General features: G+C 41.3%; 1 protein-coding gene across 1 annotated transcript in view; it reads right to left on the reverse strand.

Moving 5' to 3' along the window:
- The window catches only part of CDC42EP3 (CDC42 effector protein 3), a 33746-nt gene extending 11400 nt beyond the window's left edge, over nt 1–22346 (reverse strand). The window contains exon 1 of the mRNA XM_044453971.1: nt 22151–22346. The gene's annotated coding sequence lies outside the window, so the exon portion shown is untranslated. The remainder of the gene's footprint in view (nt 1–22150) is intronic.
- Between the last annotated feature and the right edge of the window lie 1103 nt (nt 22347–23449).

Consider the following 23449-nt stretch of genomic DNA (forward strand, 5'->3'; position numbering starts at 1 on the left):
TGAGTTGCCCTGTCTTTTCTGAAGCACAGGGCAACAGAATACACTGCAATCATTCTCTTTAGGTACCATCTACTTCTCATCCTCAGATTAAACACATGCCATCTCTGCATACCACCTGACAACTACAGTGGTCTATCTTAGACTACATAGTAGATTTTTTAAAATCACAGCATTATTTAGAGTCTTCTACGGACCATATGGTAATGGACAGGAGCTGTAGAAAATGCCAAGTAATGATCAGCTCAAGCACACTCTGTGCTGAACTAAATATTCCTGTTACTTTAAGCTCCACTATGTGCACTTGGCAGAACTTAAATGCATTATATTGCATGTTATTGCTTTAAATTGTGTGCTGTATTTAATATTTTCTGTTTCTTTGATATTTTAGTCTTTTGACCAGGGAACACTGGTTATTGGGGCAATTAATAATGTAATTAATAGTGTACCCCTCTTTCTTGCAAGAACTGCCCAATCATCAGAATCTCAGGTGTGTAGAAAGTTTGCACATAAGGGTACTAGTATCTAGTCTTACCTTCTTTATGAACTTTCCACATGTACAGAGATTTTTTAAATGTGTGGATGCTTTCAAACAGATGCTTCCAAAGGCATACTGCAAGCCTATGTGTACCTTGCCACATGCCTTCTTAATGTTCCAATTGATTCCCTAGATTTGTGGAAACACAAGCATTTTCTTGGCACCGATGCTGCACATAGCTGTTGAAAGAATAATTATAAGGCTCTTACATAAAGGACTTCCTGCGCTCATTGTTTTCTGTGTTGTGGTATCTTACAAAGTGCTTCTGCACAAATTTCTTCTCTGTGGCAGTGACCTTCCTGACCTTGAGAAGCTCTCACCAAAGCAAAGCAAAGCAAAGCTTTGCACAAAAAAGGCTAAAATTGTTAACATGTTATGTGTGCTAGTCCAAATGACTATAAATGAGCATTGTAGCCAAGGTTACATGACCAACCCTTTCCTACAATCCTCTTCTACCAAAAATGCTCTCAATGATTTAATAAGCATGGCTTTATTTTCCACTATGGCATTTTCCTATCAGTATGTCAAAGGCAAGTCCCAAGGTGGCTGTGACATTCTGCAGTCTTTTGTGTAGCTTTCACCTTTGACTAGGGTGAAAGACATGCCTAGAATTGCTTCTAGAATCCTCCTTCAGTTACACCTCCTTGAGGTAATCTGTGCATTGTGCTTTTTATTCTTCTGCCTTGAGTCCTGCATATTGTAACAGGGATATCAACCTGTGTGTAATGGATATGGTTTTAGTTAAAAAGAAAATCCCAGGGAACTCTTTAGAATCTGGAAAGCTGACGTGGATAATTAATTTACAGGGCAAGAGTAATTTTGTTAATTTCACACATACAAGCATTTGTTATTGTTACCCAGAGAGGGAGGGTGACATGGAAATCTCTGGCTGCTATTTTGAAGTCGTGCACTCCCCAGCAACTCTCTTAAGCCAAGGGTGGGTGAGAAGCTTCTGGCGCTTGGTGTTTTGGCATACAAGATACCCACCCCATCTTAAGCCAATTCTGAAAAAAGAAACAGTGAACTGTGACTTCTGTTTGTTAGAAGGCATTCTAAGTAGTAACCATTTACTTCCTTTGAAAGGAAAAATCTACTGTATCCATAAAATAGGGTAGAAATTTTTCCTGTTCTACAGGTGTTGTTCTTATTTACAGATTGATTTTTTTTTTTTTTTTACTCATACCTCGCCAATGTTTTCCCATTGCTTCTTCTAACCTTTCTTTCTCACCACAGAAAATCTGCTAAGGAGGCAAAGACAGAACAGCTGCACAATGTCTTCTGAGCGGTAGCTTTAAGAATGTTCTATCTGGAAGCACCTGCTATTGACAAAAAGTGTTGCCCTGATAAATTCATCAACTTTTAACTGCTTCTCCTAGTTTTTGGATGGGGTAAAATTAGAAACAGTGGTCTGTGCTTAAGAGAGCAGCAAGCTAAAACTGGCCATTTGATCTGACCCAAGGGCAGCTCACATGGCTTGCTTGGCACCAACTGTGATGTCAATCTGGTGCTATGAGAAGGCACCCTCTTTAGTTGCCTCAGGCTTTTTAACGTATAAGTTGGCTGTGGATTTTCTTTTATCCTAATTACTGATTCTGAATGGACAATATCAAAATGATGATGATATGATATGATATTATATATATATGTGTGATATTATATTAGCAAGGTAGCAAGTTATGAAACTGAAATGAATTTAATGCAATGGCTCCTTACACAAGTGTAAAATAACTTCTCCTGCTAACCCAAATATTCCATCAGTCCTGGGAAGGATTATGAGGGCTTTTCCTCCGATGCATGATCTCTCTCTCTCTCTCTCTCTCTCTCTCTCTCTCTCTCTCTCTCTCTCTCTCTCTCTCTCTCTCTCCTGTAACCAGAGTAGCTGTAACAAGAGTTGTAGGAAAAACTGAGATGGAATGTGTATGGCTACATTTAAAGGTCTGTTTACATTCAGCTGAGAGGGAAAAGCTCAACCAAACCTGAACTATTACCAGCACAATCTTCTTTCCCCTCCCTGCAGCTATTTGGACCAGAGGGGCTGTCAGGATTTAAATAGACACAAGCAAATGATACAGTCAGGGTTTGCATGTGAAAATAACCCAGGGGTTTTTAACTACTGAGTTGTCATAAATGTGTGAGCCAGAGTCACTCCTGGACATCCTATAGCAGGAGGGACTCAGAGGCACTTGTTGCTGGGCTATGTTATATTATATGAAATTATATTTCCTTTCAAGGAATTCAAGATGTCTTGATAATCTAAAGCAGGGGTCCTCAAACTTTTTAAACAGGGGGCCAGTTCACTGTCCCTCAGACTGCTGGGGGGCCAGACTATAGTTTGAAAAAATACAAATTCCTATGCACACTGCACATTAAAAATTAATTAAAATTAAAAGTAATTAAAAGTAATTACAATTTTAAAAACAATTAAAAATTAAAAGATATGTCTGACTTACAAAAGAAAATTCTAAAAAATGAGGAAACTGGTAAAGAAGATGAAGAGGGGAATCATAGATAACTTCAAAGTGTTTGGAAATTACTCAAAAACATTATAATAGAGACACAGATGATATGCATGCTACAGGTGAGGAAAGGTAGCACATAATCCAGGAAATCACCAACATGGTTAGCACATAAAGTCAAGGAAGTTATTAGGGAAAGGAAAGCATCCTTCAAAAAACTGAAGTCTTGACCAAATTGGGGATGGGGGGAAGACAGAAGGAACCACAAACTTGCACAAGGGAGATACAAGTGGACTATCAGAGAAGCAAGGAAACAATTTGAGGAGCACATCAGTAACACCATCACGGCCAACGATAAAGTTCAAATATATCGTAAGAAAGAAAGCAGTTAAGGAAGCAGTTGGACCATTGGAAGATAATGGAATTGAAGGAGCACTAAGGGGGGAATGAAGAGATTGCAGAGAAGCTGAATTAATTATTTTTGTCAGTCTTCACAGCAGAGGATGAGAGCAGATACCTGTTCCTTAGCTTATGTATTTTGGAAGGGAGTCTAGTAGTGCCAAAGATGAAATTCTCAACCTATCGCCTTATTGACAAATTTAAAGTCAGCAAATTGCTGACCTTCTTACCAAAATATTTAATACATCCCTAAAATAAGCCCTTGTACCAGAAGAATGTAGAATGGCCAAAGTAACACCCTTGTTTTTTTAAAAAAAGGAACTAGGAAATTACAGGCCAGTTAGCTTACCATCTGTTCTGGGTAAACTGCTTGAAAGCATGATTAATGATAGAATTAGTAAGCACACAGAGGGACAAGCCCTGCTGAGGGGTGGGGGAAGCATGGCTTATACAAGAGGAAGGCTTGTCTCACTAACCTACTGGAGTTCTTTGAGAATGTCAATAAGTACACAGAGAGGGGCAATCCAGTAGACACTGTTTACTTGAATTTCCCAAAGGCTTTTGACAAAGTCTCTTAACAAAGGCTCCTGAGCAAACTAAGCAGTCATACAATAAAAGGGTGGTGGGGGGGGGAGGCTCTTATGGATCACTGGTTAAAGGACAGAAAACAGAGGGTGGGAATGAATGGCAATTTCTCCCAATGAAGAGATGTATCCAGTGGAGTCCCACAGGGCTCTGTATTAGGAGTAAAGCTTTTCAACCCATTCATAAATGTTCTGGAACTAGGAATAAGTAGTGAAGGGGCCAAATGTGCTGATGACACAATCTTTTTCATGGTGGTTAAAACCAAAGGAGATTGTGAGGAGCTCCAAAGGGATCTCTTCCAAGCTAGGACAACGGGTATCAAAATGGCAAATCCCAACTTCAGGAATACACTGATGGGACTTGAGCTAGCAGTGACTGAGCAAGAGAGGTTGAGGTAGTAGTGTACAGCTTGATGAAAATGTTGGCCCAGTGCACAGCTGCTGTGAAAAAGGCAGACTCCACGATAGGCCTAATTTGGCATGGAAGAGAAAATAGAAATGCCAAAATCTTACTTTGTTTATACAAATAATGTAGAAATAGACCACACTTAGAATATTGTGTTCATATCTGGTTGTTTTACCTGGAAAAGGACATTATTGAGTTGGAAAATGTATAGAGAAGGGTAATAAAAATGATCAGGGGGCTGGAGCAGCTCCCCTATGAGGAGAGGCTATGACAACTGGGACTGTTTAGCTTAGAAATAAAGGGGAGACATGATAGAGGTGTCTAAAATAATGCACTGTGTGGAAAAAGTGGAGAGGGAGACATTTTTCTTCCTGTCTCATAATACTCGAACTTGGTGTTATCCCATGGAGCTTACTGGAGGGGTTCAGAATGATAAAAGGAAGTACTTCTTCATGCAACATACACGTATAGTTAAACTATGGAATTGGCTGCCATGGGAAGTGGTGCTAGTTGCCAGTCTGGATGGCTTTAAAAAGGCATTGGACAGATTCATAAGGGAGGAGGCTACTAGCCTTGCTGCCCTGTTCTACCTCCTTTAGCAGAGGCGGCATGCCTGCATACACCAGTTGCTGAGGAGCCTGGGCAGGCAGAGGTCCCTCCTGCACAAATCCTGCTTGAGCAATCCTGTGGGCAGCTGGTTTGCCATCATGGGTGCAGACTGCTGGACTAGATGGACCTTTGTTCTGAACCAGCATGGCTTTGCATATGGTTTTACATAATTCTCCTCCTTCTCCCAATCTTATTCTTACAACAATTCTGTGAGGTAGGTTGGGCTGAGTGTGACTGGCCCAAGGTCACCCAGTTAGCTCCATGGTTGAGGGTGGACCAGAACCCAGATCTCCTGAGTCCCAGGCCAGCAACATAAGCTGTATTATATGTGCACATTTTAATTTATCAAAGGTATGTAATTAAATTATGTGATGTAATTATTTAAAGTGTTATGAGTGTGTTCTTTTAAATGTTGGTAAATTTCAGAAGGGCATGTGGGAGTAGAAGAAGGAGATGAGTAAGTGAGGTGACTGGCTGGTGACAGAGTGTAGGAGCAGAGCTTGGAAGTATGTGAGGAGAGAGAAAAGATAGTACCAGTCAGTCAGCAGTTAACACCCAGAGTCGTGTTAGGTCAGCAGCCCACTTTGTGGAATCTGAAGGAGCAGGCATCTCATTAGAATCTCATATAGTGCTCTGAAAAGCATTTCAGATTCAAAATAAAAGGGAAGGGAGTAAAATACTTAGAGGACATATTAGCGGCTAGGGAGAGTATTTATAGGGAGACAAAACTTAATATTGTCAAGTATTATAAGGATGTGAGAGATAGAAGCTGACAGAAATCTGACTGCAGAAGGGAAGATTAAACTGAGATAAAATAAGGACTGGTCAAAGGAGAGAAAGGAGAATTTATGTGTGAGGAGTGTGTGTGAAGGGAAAGACTGAGATACCTTAGTGAAAAGTTCTGATTATACATTGTTCTATTCACTAAGGAACTAAGTTACTGAACATCTTAAAACTGATACACTGACTGTAAAAGTAGAGTTTTATTATGTTTATTGTTACCCCAGATTCATTAGGCTGTTTGAATACCAGACTCATCCCCAGGACCACATAGTCCAATGAACTCACTCACTTGAGAATATGTTTGTTTGTTTAAAGCTTTTATATACCATACCATACCATTACTGATGGCTTGGGATGGTTCATGTTACATGAACGCAGTGGGGATAACGTCCAGGAAATATGCATAGAATTGCTGTTCATTTTAAAGTAAGTCTATAACTGAGAAAATAAAAGAAGTCTTGAAAAGTGTGAATTCTCCCATGCATTCTAATTGAGTGACCATGCAGATACTTAAGGGGATTCTTTTTAGAGTTGTGAGGAAAAGCAATTATTTCCCAGTTCTTCTCTTATCCCCTATTAATACTTGCCTTTTGAATGATTTACTTTTATGTAAAGGGTCTTTCAAGCAATACACTGTGAACAGAAGAATATTTAATTTCTAGCACTGAAAATATAATTACTTCCAAATAGGCAACAAGGTGTTTCCAATCAAATAAATATTCCATCTTGGGTGTGTCAGGCCTGGATTCCATGGCAAACAGACATAACTGCCCAATTTTGGTATTCTCCCAAATGCAAGATACTGCTTTAATCACAAGCCAAACTAAACAAGGCAGCAAAAGGCAGCACAGGTTTCTAGGCTTAGACACTATCAACTGACACAACATCAAATTGATTTGGCATGTAATTCCCATAGCTAATGCCTCAGGACTGGATTTATGCTGGTTAACTGAGTTGATTCACCATGGTAAATTAAGAAAAGCTTCTTCCCAATATTTTTGTCTGCTGGCTACATGCAAGGACTGTTGCAAACAGACAGAGTGAAAGCATATGATTTAAAGGTTTCTAATGTATTTTAAATTAGCTGAGGTTAAGTGAGTTGAAATTAAAGCTCTTCCAGTGAACCCTGTGGAACTATTTATCTTGATGCCAGCATTCCCATATATTTAGTTCAAGAAACTATACTTCAGTTTCAGGAATAATTGAGACCCATTAATTTTATCAGATATTGATCTAAGGAACAGGCTGTGAGAAAGTGCAAACTGACAATTTACTATGTGTTACAACCCACCAAAAGTTCTTCTGTGCAGGGCCCATTGAAAGGAATTCAAGACCCTTGCAAGAATACTATTGCAATTATAACATTTCATCCTAGATTATATCTTAATACAGTATATACTAATATATACCAGCCTTCAGCACCATTTGGCAAAAAGGCAGGATAGAAATTTAACAAATCAAACAAGCATTAAAAGGATATATCCATGCCTATTTGTAGCATTTTTTTCTCAAAGTCGCTTGTGGTTAGGAGTCTAGCTCAACTAAGGGATTCAGTAGGTAAAAATCCAGATAATTAATGTTTTTCCTTTTTTTTCCAAGCAATGCAACCCATATATCTTAAAGGCTTATTTGCTTATCCAGCATCAGGTAGGTGTCCCTTGGGGAAGCATTTCCAAGTGACAGAACAAAAGTGTTCTTGGGCTGACTACCATATGCTGAAGCACAGAAGGCATGAGTACTGCAAAAACGGTCTCAGGAAATGACCTTAACATCAGGGAAGGATGCACGGGAATAGTCAGCTTTTCAGTACATTATATTGCATTTGGTTGTATATAGGGATAAGCCCCCTCTTTGAGCATTCCTTAACATGGTGAGGGGGGTCAAGAGTGTAAGAGAAGCAAAGAGCAATGCCACTAGGAGGCCAAACTTTCTCACTATGCTGGTCTCCTAGCAGGTTCACCCAAGGTGGAATGATCATAGCTAAGACACAAGACTAAGTGGCATCTACCCTCTTCAGGAGTAAAGATCACATTACAGAAGAGAATGGATATCTGTAATAGTCTAATGGGGGCAGAGAAACTCCTGAAAGGCATCTATTGACCAGCTGTAGTACTTGAAGGAGATGCTGCTTGAGGATCTTTCACACACAATGACAGTGAAACCCAAGCTAACTCTGGTTACTACTGCACAGAAGACGACAATGGTAAACCACTTCTGAATTTTGCTTACCACGAAAGCTCTTGAAAAAATCCAAAATGAAACAAGAGATATTTCCAGAAGATGAGATTCCTTGGTTGGAAGGCATTCAACCAGCTACTGGGAAGAACAATGAGTAGTGCTGTTGATATTGTCTTATGTAGCTCAAAGCTGAAAGGAGGTCCAGTGGTTAACATGCTTAGAGGTGAAAGGGAAGTCCAGTGTGGCATAACACATACAATTGGAACAAGAGAAATATGATGCAAGACAAAATGAAAACATAGAGCAAAAAATGGAACATTTAAACATCTCAGTAACTGGTGTGAGCAAACTAATATGGACGGGAATGGGGCATTTTCAATCAAACACAAAGTGTTTCACTCTGGAAATGAAAAACTCAGAAGAGATGGAGTGGTCCTTATACCGAAGCAAATGTAGCAGAGACAGTAAGGGACTATAATGCCATGTTCAATCAAGCAGTATCAATCAGAAGTCATGGAAAATCTATGCTTCCACAACAGATGTTGAAGAAGAAGAAATCAAAAACTTTTATGCAAGTGTCCAAGTGGAAATTGATAACCTGCCAAAACAAGACATTCTGATCATGATAGGTGACTGGAATGCAAAAGTAGGAAACAAAGCAGAATCCAATGTAGTGGGAGAATTTGGTCTAGGGGTCAGATGCAAAGCAGGAAAGCGACTCATAGAATTCTGTGGAGCCAACCATCTGTTCTTTGCAATTACATGCTTTGGGCAACTGATCAGAGGACTTTACACATGGACTTCATCAGATGACCAATACAGAAATCATATAGATTAAGTAATTCATGTAAGAGATTGAGAAATTGTATTGTCGCTGCCAAAGCAAAACCAGGAGCAGATTGTGGTAGTGACCATAAATTCTTAATATCAAAAATCAGAGTAAAGCTGAGAAAAATCACTAACAGAAAATAGTGCCAAAATACAACCTAAATAATACTCCTGAGGAATTTAAAGACCATATAAAGAATAGATTTGCATCACTGAACTCAACCAACTGTAAACCACAAGAACTGTGGAACAATAGACAGTAGGAAAGAATGTAAAAAAGACAATATCTGTAGCAAAAAGCAAGAAAAAGCCTAGCTGGATGACAGAAGAAATACCATTAACTAAGGACAGGAGAAAAGCAAAGGCAAAAGGTAACAGAGAGAATCCTGACTGCAACTTCAGCAGTGCAAAGAAACAGAAGAGAACAACAGAAGAGGCAAAACAAGGGATATCTCCCAGAAGATCCAAGAAATAAAAGGGAAATTCAAGCCTAGAGTAGAAATGTTGAAAGATCAACAGAGGAACAAATTATGTGACCAAGATGAAATAAAGAAACAGAGGAAACAAGATATGGAAGAACTGTACAGAAAGGATAAAAGATAATGGATTCCTTTGAAGTAGAATCCTATGGAGAAGAGACTGTAATATAAGAAAGTAAACTGAAAGCTGCTCTGATAAATAAAACACCTGGAGTAGATAGGATATCAATAGAACTATGCCAAGCTGCAGATACTGAATCAGTCCAAATCCTAGCAAGAATATGCCAACAAATCTGGAAAACAAAACAGTGCCCCACAGATTGGAAATGTTCTCTATCCACTCCATCCTCCAAGAAAGATTCTCAAGTGGGTTCAAAACATGGTGCTCGGATAGAGCTTTGTGTATACCTGGGACTGTCAGAAAGATGAACAGGTGGGTCCTACTTCAAGTCAATCCAGAATTTTCCCAGAAGCAAAAATACTGGAACTGAAGCTTTCATACTTTAGGCACATCCTGAGACTCACTGGAGAAGACAATTATGCTAGAAAAAGTCAAAGGCAGAAGAAGAGGAAGACCAACTATTAGATGGATCAGTTCCATACAGGAAGCCACAGTTTAGCACAAGGCTGTTGAGGAAAGGACATTTTGGAGCACATGCATTCATACAGTCACCCTAAGTGGGAGACACCCTGACAGCATGTAAGAATAATGCAGGATAAATATTTGCAATATGAAAGGCATTTCTTGGCATTTCTGTATCCCAATCCCCAAAAGATATCCTCCAGTAGCCTTCATACAGAAAATCTACAGCCTCCCTGACATATCACAAACTATTACTATAGTCCTGGAGGGAAAAAATGTGGTTGGCCTAATTTTGCTGGCAGGGCTCTTTGAATTGTAACTCTTGATAGAAAATGGGTTGAAACAGGATTATCTATAATTCTATGAATTATTCAAATATAATGGAAAGTGGAACTGCTTCAGTGTCTACATTTTTGTACAGCGAAGAAAAATAGCTCACTATTGGATTGTATATTTGACTCTGTAGAGTCTATTCTTTAGTTTTATTCCTGAATACATATTCGGAGATTATATTACAATGTCAACATAAACACTATTAACATCCGCAATTGTAGAACTCCCCAGACAGGCTGAGAAATAGCAGTGCTATAGTCAATAAAGCAAGATTATTTTGTTTCCTACTGTATCAAATTGGAAAATATGAATCTCATCTGCAATAACAAATATTCTTAATCTATGTTCCCTTTGTATTATTAATAATCTACATATCACTTCTTTGTGCCCAAGTTCTTGTAAAAATCGTTCATTTTTAGAACAAAGCTGACAGGTAGCATAACTTACAGACAGGAATGAAGTGTTATATGCAGTGATGTCTGTTTCCCAGCTGAGCCAACCATGCTCAAGGAAAATATTCCCTCTCCTGTTCTGCAGCCTTCCAAATCTGTCCCAGAAGGTTGCAGGATTCTCTGAAGCAGATCTGGGGGATGTGCAGAGTGAGGAGGCAGCAGCTGAGCATGAGGAAGTCCTACTGCACAAATGGACATCTGCTCACCTAATGCTGGATGCAGCCCTGAATACTGACCTGTGCATGCACTTGTTTTCCCAGTGTAATTTTACTTAAGAATAAATATGGGCAACAATTACTTGAATTGGAGCCATGGGACTGGAAAATGGAAAAGAATCCTTTTCCCTGAACCCATGTCCTGATGCAAATTACCCTTTGAAGGATTTAAACATACAGGAAGTCAGGTTGCACGTTTCACAGAGATACTTGTTTGAAAAGTTGTATTTGGTGGCAAACTTGCAATGATTGCCAGTAATACAGTGGTTCCTCTACTTACAGAAGGCCCCAGTTGCAGGCTGTTAAAAGGCAGGTTGCCCCAACTGTGGACTGTAAAAAAGGGAAGAAAAGGGGAGGGACTAGGGGGGGGGGGGGGGAGAGACTATGACAAAAGTCCACTGTTGGTTGGTGTGGCCAACCAACAGTAGATCAGAAATGAGTGCATTCATGTCTTTTCTAAATAAACCTTTTGAAATAACCTTCTCCTTCACCTTTTTACAGGGACAGCAGAGAAGGTGATTCTTAAGTATTTTAAATTCTGACTTTTCAGGTAAATACTATATGCATCCTATTTGAAATACAGACTTGGCAACTCAGTGACCCAGGCTGCACAATCACATTATGGTTAACAAGCCTGGTTTGTTAAGCCCAAATGTGTGCAAGTCACGTGCTAGCCAGATTTTCCTAATTACTCTCGATTGTGTGGCATGCCAGGTCATCCAAACCTGGTCAGTGTGGCTTATTTGAGATGGCAGCAACCCTCAAATAACATAGAGACTGGGTTATTTCCCCCACCATAGCTTATTTTGTGTGAACTAGCCCAGTAGTTCTAACTTCTGAACAGGTACGAAAGTATAGGGTACCCATTTGCAAATAACTCAAAATGGATTAAAAGAGGGCACCTTTTCGTATAAATGTTGTATATCCACTTGAGTAGAACTAATTTGCTTAATTAGAAATACAGTATATCTGACCACAGTGCGGAAAACTGTGACCAGGTGAACTGTGTGCTTTGTTCACTGTGCTGGCTAGGTGCCATCAAGGGGCAACCTTAAGGCCTCTGCCATCCCTTCTTATGGTGTTTTGACTATAAACCAGACTTGAACAGAGTCATCCATCAGATCAAAGTCACCTTCAGACAGAGGATTGTCCTTTGGCAGCTCTTCAGCTAGAGCATGCCTTCTGTAAAAAGGACATATAGTCATTCTACATGATGGCTAAGATTATGTTGTTTAGCTATTAATGGTCAGTTAATAGCTAACATGATCAGTTCCTGCTTCCAGATGTCAGTTCCTGCTTCCAGGCATCTCCATGTGCTTATCAGAACCTCCATATAACAAAAAAATATCTATGGAGACAAGTTTAATGTGATGGTGCATGTTAACATCCTCTTTGCAATCCCATGCAAAGCGCAGGTCACTGACGACCAAACTGTGCACACACTGGCTTTTTGCATGCTGCTACGAGAACACAAAAACTACATGAGCAACACTATATCCGTGCATGCTCAATGTAAGGAAGACAAAGTTGCTCCACTAGCTTCCATATGACCAGGCCTGCTCATGCAGCAGCTTCTGTTTTTGAGGTGGCTCTGAGATAGGGCAAAGTGGGAGCTGACCATCATTGACTATAAGTATATCAGAATTAATTCAAGCAAATTTTGTGAGTGGTGGTGGAGGAAGAGAATACTCCTATCAAAATGCCCTAGTGAAACGTTCTTTTTCCAAAGAAGAGATTATTACCAAGACTTGAAATATAAATGGTACATTGACAGCAAAGACAACTCCCTGCAAGGAATTTATCATTAGCGACACTGGCAGCATGCATTCTAAGTCATCCTAAAGTTACTCAATTTGTGGTATCTCTAACTGAAAACAGACCCTTCAGGGTATATATGGAATGTGCATCTTGAAAAATATAGACAAAATAATAGTGTATGTCTCTCTCGTCCATAATGTACCACCACTAGTTTGTTCTCCCCAGAGAATAAACTGAATTAAAGGGAGTTTAAGACTTTAAGTTAAACCATATTATCTATGGCAATTAATTTAATTTTACAGCAAAGCTAGGGATTATATCAAATGCAAAATGATAGTTAATGACTAATTGTGGTAAGCAATTTAAAGCGATTTTAGTCTAAATTAACTCTGTCCTAGATGAGATCTAGTTACTTTCATACAAACAATATGTGGAATTTGCATGGAGAGAGAGAATTTGCCTCTCCTGTAGAACATAATATAGTTTACAAAATGCATGTAAAATGCCAGTGTTGCTATGAATTGGTAATGGAGAATGACATTTGAGAATTCCTTTTCAGAGCCAAATATCCAGATGTGTCTGGATATGTATATCAGATACACGTCAAACTCCGTGCCAAAATCATAATTCTAGTACTGGTTTGTATCTGAAGTTCAGACAGCATAACTCCCTAAACTGAGGTGCACTCTTCCATGCCTACCACCAAGAAAGAAAAAAGTCATATTGTGGCATAGCTGCCTGTAGAATAAAGAATATGTTTAGGAAAATAAAACCTCACAAGCAGTTTGCCACATAGAGGAATCACCAGATCTGAGTGCAGGAGTATTTTTTCAATATCAGTTGGAAAATATGTGAAGTATTAAGGGAATACCCCTGAGCATATAAAGATTTCTTTCTCTCACTATCAAAGAGCCATAGCCTGTCTGCACATGTTTAAGAAAAAGAAAGCAGGGCTTACATATGGGGCCAGCCCTACTATTGGACAGAGTAATCAGTCACCTCAGGCAGCAGATGTAGGGAGACATTGGCAAAGGGCTGGAGGAGAGAGCTGTGGACCATGAAGTCTGTCCTTTGCTCCTGAAATTAGCCTGCTGCCATTGCCAGTGATTAAAAAAAAGTTAAACTGCCAGTCCAGCTCCCTTTGATACATGAAATGGAAGGGCGCCATCTTGTCCTTTCCTTCACTGTTTCCATGATGTATCAAAAATCTCTATCTTAGTTCTCTCTTTTTTAAAGTTAAGCACTGGCCAGATGCTAAAGGAGGGGAAAAGATCTTTCTCCCACAGGGAACAATATACATATTGATGTATTTAGTTGACTTTCGTTTCTTCTTCCCTTTCCATTCAGGTATGGTTGTGATGAGAACTAAATTCTACAACTGAAGAGCAAACTTCTATGGTGTTTTTTCTAGGTGTCTTTGCTGACTAATGTTGGCACATGGATGGTAACTATTTATTTAAAATACTTGAAAGAAACCTTTTGGGATAAACCCTCCTAAGGTGGCATACGAGAAAATTTAAAGCCAGAAAACACAGTAAAACCACTATAAGAACAGTGATAAGATGAAAATTAGCCATTACAAGCAGATAATAGCACAATACTCAAGGGAACCAAATCAAATTCTAACTCAGTTACAGGCTATGATCAAACCTTCACGCCACACTAGAAGGCCTGCAATGATGTAGCCCTAGCACAATAAAGAAGGCTCTTGCTTGCTCTGTAAATACATAATGGAACAAAGGAACAAATGATGTGTTTGAGCTGAATCCATTAAGATTTTATAGGTCAACGCATTACCTGGTGCCTGAAAAACAAAAGGGAGCCGACATGTAGATGTAGTTCCTCTCTATTTCTGTACTGGGTGACTAACGGATAGCTTAAATCTGAAATGCAACTATGCCATACATATAAACAGTATTTACACTAATTGAATAGACATCCCTTCCCTCCGGGAATCCAAAATTTATCTGAAGCTACTTAGAATCATAGAATAGTAGAGTTGGAAAGAGCTTAAGAAGCCATCAAGTCCTATTTCCAGCCCATTACAGTTCTGAGGGTGCAAAGACTTGTACCTCTTTGTAAGAGATCCTCAAAACACTTCCAAATTTCCTTGGGTACTTAACTGCCTTAAAGCTTTCAGAACAGATATAAACTCATGGTAAGTGACCATTCAGAAGTTTACTATTGTTATGTGCCATCAAGCTGTCTCCAACTTATGGTGACTCTATGAATGAAAGCTCTCCAAAATGTACTACGCATAACAGCCCTGTTCAGCTCTTGCAGATTCAAGGTGGCAGCTTCCTTTATGGAGTCAATCCAGCTCATACTTGGTCTTCCTCTTTTTCTTCTGCTTTTGACTTTCCCTAATATGATTGTCTTCTCCAGGGAGTGTTGCCTTCTCATGAGGTGCCTGAAGCCTCAATTTTGTCATTTTTGTTTCTAGAGAAAGCTAATAAGTAGTAATGTCATAATATTAAATTCACTCTCATTCCGAGCTGCCTGAATTGGTAAGAGAATGACTGCAAGTCACACTTTCAGTTGACCAACTTATAACTGATATTGGTTCTCCTATTATGTAACATAACACACAAAGTTATCCTTGCTAAGCATGTGAACTATGTTCAGTAAACCCCCTCAAGAGAAACCCTACTTAGTGCTTTGGCTCTGGCAACCTTCTAATATTCTGTCTGTAGCTAAGGTTTCTCAGATTTTTCCTCCCATGCAGATTAGCAAACTACCTCGAGGTGAGTAACTTGGTCATCTTATCATCTTGCTGAATAGAAATGTCTTGATCCACACTGCAGATGAGTGATTAAGTGGCCATCTTCTGAGCCCCCGGTATCTGCAAATCTTAGCAGGACAATGTGGAACTACTGAAGTTAGCAAGACCCTTATCTAAGTAAGTATATTTAGGATCAAAGCATCAAAGAAAGGAAGGCAAAAACCACAATTCTAAGCATATCTTCTTGAAAGCAGGCACTCTTGAAATCAATGGAACCAACTTTTTCCACATGACAGCTGACGTAAAATAATTTCAAGGAAGCCATTATTTCCTGCCTGCATGGGCCACTACCATGGCATCAGATTCTTTTTTTGCATTTCCGTGGTTTATTCAATTTATATGTTACCTGTGCCTTTTAGTTCTTTTTGAATATCTGATGTAATGTTTATTGAAAGCTATCTCTAAACCATGTCTAAGAGAGATGCAGTAAGGAAATTTGAGACTTTCAGCATAATGGCCTTATGACTCCCACCCCATTAAATGACCATGCACAGTGCTTCAGTCGTGAAGCACATGACTAACATTCCTCTTCTTCACCTCCTCCCACCACCATTCCATGCTTTCCTAATATGTTGGTGAGGGGGGAAAAAGATTGCTAACCTTGATTAGAAAAGAAATCCTCTGACTGTGCAGTTTCACCTTTTAAACTCATTTAAATCAAGCATGCACTAACATGACTATAGGAATAAAATGGAGTTTAGTCCTGTTTCCCTGATGCCAAATGCATTTAATTGTGAATAAACAAGGTTTAGTTGAACAAAAAGTGAACATATTTTTAAACACTAAAACGAGCAATCTGTAACCATGTTTCTGCCTGGTCAGCTGCCTCCTGACAATTAAAAATGTTCCTTAAATGTGCATGCTAGGCCAGGTGCTGATGCTAGCTAGCCCTGATTTCTGCTTCTCCAGTCTTCAGCCACTATCTGGATGGTCACTTGGGAGTCTCTGGGCTGCAGGGCCCTGAACCCTAATGGCACCATTGTTGAAAAGTTCTCCAAGGCCATGAGATTTTGCAACCTTCATAAAGTCAATTTCCCTTTCCTGCCATAATCAGTCAAGGCTCAATACAATCAGAGAGCTGAAGGGCACACTTAGGCCCTCCAGTCCAACTCCCTGCTCAGTACAGGAATCCAGCTTAAAATATCCCTGAGATAGACTTCCAGTAGCAGAGACCCTCCACCTCCCAGGTCCTTGGTTCCATTGTGTGAATGCCCAGTATTTCCTGGTGTTCAACTGAAATCTGCATTTCTGAAACTGAAGCCTGTCATATCATGCCCTGTAGTCTGAATGTTAGAGAAGAGGTTGTAGCCTTCTGTGTGACAATCCTTTTAAGGACTTGAAAAGTGCTATTATATTTACCTTCGGTCTTCCCTTTTTGTTTATGCCCAGTTATGTAGCAATAAACATTTTTAATGCTAACCAGTTACCTTGCCTAGCTGGGATTGAAAGTTGGGTTTGAAGCTGGTTAATAAACCCTGGAAAAGAGGGAAACTGGTTGGCTTCAACCACAATTAATGTTGGTGCTGTTACTGTATCCCTTTACTGTGATTCAGGCAGGATGAAGAATTTGCTGCAAGGAAGTTTCAAGGGATACAGGTTAAGCAGCGGAAACACGGTTTCCCAGCTGGTTCCTGATCCTTTAGCCAAGAGAAAGTGACAGAATTGCATCTCTATTAGTCTTAAGTGAAAGTTTTTATGTGCATGATCCAATAGCTCACTTCCACAGGAATGTGTTAGCCTAATTTAGGACATGGCATGTTAAACCTTAAAAAACAAAACAAAAACAAGTACGTTTCTTGTTCATACTTGGAACAAAAAAACATAAATAAGAAGCTAACTATAATGCATGGTTTAAATTAAGCATAAAATTATCTAAGGCTGTCTTCCCAAACATGCTTACTTTAAAAGGATGTTCCGTTTAGATGAGCAGGACTAACTTCCAAGTTAATGTTCTTAGGCTCACGTTAATCATGTTGCTTTCATCATTTCTACATTTGAGTGCCTCCCAAGCTTTAAAATAATTATAAACTCTCTTTTCCTTTCATCTTCTATTGTAATAGAACCTGTCATGTACAATGATGAAGAGTCATAGAAGGAGTCACCTACTCCTAGTACTGAACAAGCAGTTTAGCCAGAATAAAGAAAACATTTTCATCCCTACAGTTAATAAATCCACTTCTCTCAGCAGCAACGAAGAACATTTTGGACCCTCAGGACTGCAAACTGCTACAGCTACAATGTGATCCTTTGGTCTGCTGCAAAGAGATCTGGGCACATAGGACTTAGTGTCAGTCCCCACTTGTCAGTGCATGGGAGAAGCGTTTCCTTCTTTTGGGTTAGGGTCCAGCCCATGTACCACTTGAGTTCAGCTCAGCCATGACTAAGCCATGCTGGACAAGAAGCTTTGATGGGAGAGGCAAGGCTGTTCACTGCTGAGCAAGAAGGATTAACACTGACAGGCATAGTAGAGCAGAGTGAGTCTACCTCCATCCATACAGCACAAGATGATGCATGCCAGCGTTCTTCAAACTGGCACCCTCCAGATGTGCTGGATTTCAAGTCCAGTAATCTACAACCCCAGGTAATATGGATTGTAGTCCAGCATACTTTCCCACACTTTCAGGTAGGGAAAGAGAGATGTGTTTGACCTTTGTACCACCCATGTACACAGCATTTTGTGAAGGCTGGGTGACCTCCATTCTACACAAACGTGTTGCAGATCAAAGAGGAAAAGAGAAAAAGGCAGGGGTGGTGGTGAAAATAAGCAATTCTGGTTACTTCAGTTCATACTAGTGTACAATATTAAGTAACACTCATTATGGGCAATGGAATCCTTCTGGATTGTCTAAAAGACCTTGAAAGTTTCTTCTCATTTACTTTGAACAACATCCTAAAATGAGTTTTTTTTTTCCTGCCAGAGTGGACATTGTTGAATTATGAGAGAGTAGGTGCTATTGATGATTCTGCTCCTGACACACATAAACAGACTGTATCAAAAGACTCTTTTTAAAGGCCCCAATTGTATCTCTGCCAAATATATTATTCCTTCCAAACCCCTCCCTTAGATGGCTGCCTCCAACTAAATGCCATTCACTGATTGCACTGAATATATTTGCCATCTCTCTATAAATGGAAGCTCTACTGCTAAATTGTCAAGAATTGAGAGTGAATGTAGGAAAATTGCCAGAGGTAATAAAATGAATGAAATTAACACACCCTCTGACAAGATGACACCCTGACAATTTAATTGCTGTATCCCAACTGTAATTAACGTAGTAAAACACACAGCATCTAAAAGCAGCTATGAACTTGTGAAAAGGATGGGTTAAACCTGGTTACAAGGAAATCACAGAGTTTTAAATACATGGGTCATTTTCACATGTGAACACCGAATTTATGGGATACAGTAAACTGGTGTGAAGAATGTGTGACCTCCCAGATGTTGCTGAACTCTGTCAACCTCATCCACCCATAGCCAATGGTCAGGGATAATGGGCTTTGTCAAGCAGCATCATCTGGAGGGTAACAGGTTCCCCACCACTGTACTGATGGTTTGGACACAGCATACTTCCATACCTTTGTTCCACCTTGTTCTTCAACAGCTATAAAATGCCCTCTCTAAAATGCATATGTATGTGCTAAATTGGTCCCACGGGGTTCATACTGAAGCATATTAAGGGGCTGCCCCTCAATTTTGGGATTATCTTGCTCAAGATCTTTGTCAAAGGCTGAGACCAAATGTCTTCTGGAAATGAAACAAGATTATTTTAGTTGGTTTTTTGTGGTGAGAGGTAAGTATGAACAGAGTAGAATGATAATATAATTATCTGCCCTAAATCCTTGAGATTAGGTGGCCTGCAAGGTCAGCAAACAAAGAAGCAGAAAGATTGGGACAACTGCCAAAGGTAGGCACCTGAGAGGAGTCCCTGATGACAGCCCCCAAAGCTGTTCCTCCGCTTCACCTTTGCAACCTGCCTCCCACTCTTGCCCAGTTTTAGGTTGGTGGCGGTGAGAAGTAGATGCCTCTGCTTGCTTGCTCACTAACTCTTGTGCCTGTCAAACAAGCAAGAAATAGAAATGGTGTGAAAGAAGATCAGTAGCAACAGCAGCATATGATCATGGTGTTGAGAAGAATTCACTCAGGGGTACTGGATGTGCCACTAGTTTACTGGAGCTTTCAATGAGGAATAACACATTTATGGGCCACAGGTTCATCAGCAGCTATTGTGCATGATCACGGAATGGAATCTTTTTGTTCAGAAGCAGGAAGCCTCTGATGACCAGCAGCTAGGACCAAGCAGCAAAGAATGTGTGTCTTGGTCAAGCCCTGGGGGCATCTAGCTCAGTGATGCTAGAGACCAAATACTAGATCACTGGTCTGATCCAGAAAGACTTTTCTTATGAATATGAATGCTGTTAATGCAGGGTAGAAAACTATCAAATACAAATCGAATGTTCTATTTTGCTAAAGTAGATTAAGCTTCACATGTAAAAATGCCTATAAGCTATGGCTGAAAGAACAGCAAACAGGGAAGCAATGAACTAATTAAGGAGTCTGTGGAAAGGGCAGGGTGAGAATAACAGAGTTAAGGTAACACCCCTCCTACTTAATATGTCTTCTCAAATTAATGTCCAGCTCCAGGCATGGCTGCAAAAATAAATGGCAATTTATTTAACTAAACAAATATGGTACTTGGCCACATGGAAGGACTATCTAGTCTATTTTACAGGATTTGGACCTTGTGCTTACTTCTAGGTTGCCTGATCAGCTTTGTCCTCCCTTCTGAGGCAGTTAAGGTCAACAGCTGCTTAATTCAGTGTTAGCGTCGACATTTATTTTTAAACTGGTCTGTTCAAAACTGCACAGTTAAAAAAGGAGGAAACATGCTGCCAAAAAGTTTAGCATGAGGTTTTAAAAATGCAATGAAGGCTTCTGAAGTAAAAAACTTGCAATGTACAATGGCACATAATATTGTATATTGCTTGATTGGTGCTTGATTGGAAGAAGCAAGCATCAATTCATTCAGCAGACATGCTGAACAAAGCCAATGAATACCCTGATCAAACTCCCCCTTTAATGTGTGCCAGGGAATAACACAGCCTTCCCCAGTATGGGTGCTCTGCAGATGCATTGACTACAACGCTCAGCATGGTCAATGGGCAGAAATGCTTGGAGCTGTAGTGGTTGAATCAAAGCAGTGGTGCCTGCAAGGGTCAGACACCTGACTCGTGCTCAACGGAGATCCACATCTGGATTTTTATTCTTAATGGGAGGGTTAATGGGAGCAACTGATTGATGAATTCTGTGCCATTATCATCTGAACTGTCATACCACTTACTTCCCTTTTTTTAACAGAAAAACAGAAGTACAGTAGTGTAGTGGCCCCTGTCAACCCTACTAAGAATGTAGCACAATGTAAAGATGTAAAGATTAAACCCCTTTTATTTACCACTGCGTAACATCCATTCTTCCCAGTCTTGCATCATCCAGATGCTTTGGATGAACTTCCATCAGCTCCTAGGCAGAGTGATTAGAGGCCAAGAATGCTAAAGGATATAGTCCAAAACACCAGGTAGGGGAATTCTATCACTCTCAGATTTTTTTTTAAATCAATGGCTGGTGGAGGCTAGTAATGGGCTAGGTTAGCATTTCAGTGTAGAACTTGCGAGACCTAGATCCAACCCCCTACTAAATGCCTTCCTGTACACTGAGTATGAACAGTCACTATTTCTCAGCCTAACCTACCACAAAGGGTTGTTGTGAGAATAAAAGAAGAGACAAATATGTACACTCGCCCCAAGCTCTGCAAAGGAGAGCTGGGCAAAATACAATACATAAATATGTATTATAAATAAAGATAGCTTAGATGTCTATTTTCTGCTCATCCATATACTGGTTTGATCGAGTACCAACAAAAGCAGTCTTTGCAAAGCTGTGCGCGGACCGGCGTACCATTTCTAGACAAGAGAGGGGAATTTAAGGGAACGCGACTTGAGATACTTTCCTGCCCACTGAAACACACGTACGTACACGCCCTGATCATTTCCCCTCCCTCCTTCCCGCTGCCAAAGGGCTCTGACTCGCATTAAAATCGTGAACAGATTGTGTAGAAATCTGTCAGTAGATTTGCCCACATTTGCAGCATGATCCGGGTGCCAGCTCTGCGCCGGTTCCACGGCTGAATCGTGAGCTTGTTCCGTTGCAGCCGCTCCCCTTTCAGAGCCGGTCCTCCCATTTGCTCCGATTTCACCTCACCCCCTATCTTCTCACCCACCAGCCTCCATCCGCAAAACCCTCCCGTTATATCCGGCTCCGGTATTCACTGACAAGACATCCTATACACAAAGCAGGGACCATCCTCCAGCACTGGGCGGCTCCCTGCGCATTTCACATTCCCTACTGCATGCGCCAAGAAAACGCAGTTCAGCAGGAGGAAAGGGCGGCGGGCAGGATAGGTAGAGGAGTCAAAGCCGAAATCCTGCGGGGCAGGGGCAGCTCGTCTGCTCGCCGTTCACCACAAAAGCCATTCCGTATCCTGCTGTGGCTGATTCTGCCTGCGTCTGGACTTTGCAAAACGCTGCCCCCCGCCCCGATTTTCACCAAGCGAGAGCAGTGCAGCAAAATGGGAGAAGCACAGAAAATGATGATGATGATAATGAAGATGATGATGATGTCGCCGCGCCTTGCAAGGAAACAGAAACAGCCGCTCAAGCGTAGAGGAGGCGGCGGTAGCTGCAGCAGTAGCTGCGGCAGCAGAGTGGCAACTTACGGGTTCCGCCAAGACGTGGGTCTGTCTCGCTCGCTCGCTCGCTCGCGCTCGGTGCTCGGCTCGCGCTGCCGCTCCTGCACGCGCCGCTCTGAAAGCTGCCCTCGGCTGACGGCTGGAGCTGCAGCAGCAACGCGCGGGGAGGAGGGACGGCGGCGGCGGCAGCCGCAGCAGCAGCAGTTGGTTGGTTGGGGCGCAGAGGCGCCTCTCCGGTGACTCAGAGGCGGCCACAGCACCTGTGACCGCCTGTCACCCGGCAGCGCCCGCCCCCCGTGCCGCCTTCTCCTCCTCCTCCTCCTCCTCCTCCTCCTCCAGAGACTCGCAAGTGGTTGCGTCGCCCCCTGACGGGGAAAGCGCTGCATCCGCTTCCACGCTGGTCGGGAGAGAGACGGATAGATAGACAGACGCAGGCCGGCAGCAGAAGAGCAGCGGGAGAGCCTTGTCGCTCACCCCGCAGTACCAAAAGGTCCTGAAGGAATCGGGGTGGGAGGAGGAAGGCAGGGGCAAAAGGACTTCCCGCTCGGAGGCTGCTTAAGCAGGTCACGCGTCTTTCCAGACGCCCCCGCCGAGGAGCTTTTGTTTTCTTTTGTTGTTTTAACGCAGGCTGCCGCCCGGGGAGGAAACACACGCGTCTGTTGGAGGCTGGCAGGACAGGGGCAGCTCCACAGCTTCACGCCTGCCCCTCTACAAGGGACAGGCCAAAAAGGCGATGACGCCACTGGGCACGTTGCTGTGCTCTAGTGACGTCACTTATGCCTGGAAACGAGGGAAGGTGGGGGACAGAACTGGGTGAGGGCAAAACCTGTCATCCCCTCCTGGAGGCTGTGGGTAACAAGGATATTGAAGGGTCCAGACGTTGCACCTGGAAGGCCTTGTGACAGATAAGCTTTTCTGGGCATACTCTGATCCTTACTGTGCTTGCTATGTGACAGTACTTGATAGCTGATATGTAATGGTAGTAAAGGAATATTTACTTAATGGTGGAGGTGGAATTATGTTTACAGTTTTGTCACACAAAACAATGAAGTTTTTATTTAATGCCTGCCTGAATCAAAACCATCAAGTGATTCTAACAAGCCCAAAGCAGTTTAAAGTGCATGTGATTCTTGGCTTGTCTTAGATACACAACTTGCCTCATTCTATGGAAGCTACTTCTCCAGTTCAGATCTAAGTGATACAAGTTGCAACATAAAGTGGAGTAAGGGAAAGGTGAGTTCTGTGAATTTGCTTGTCCTTACATATTAGCCCATGAAGATGAAAGGCTTCCAGCTGAGTCGTGACTCATAAGTCTCAACAAGCATG

This window comes from Varanus komodoensis, unplaced genomic scaffold (assembly GCF_004798865.1).
Source record: "Varanus komodoensis strain SLA01 unplaced genomic scaffold, ASM479886v1 scaffold1, whole genome shotgun sequence".
Taxonomy (NCBI): Eukaryota; Metazoa; Chordata; class Lepidosauria; order Squamata; family Varanidae; genus Varanus; species Varanus komodoensis.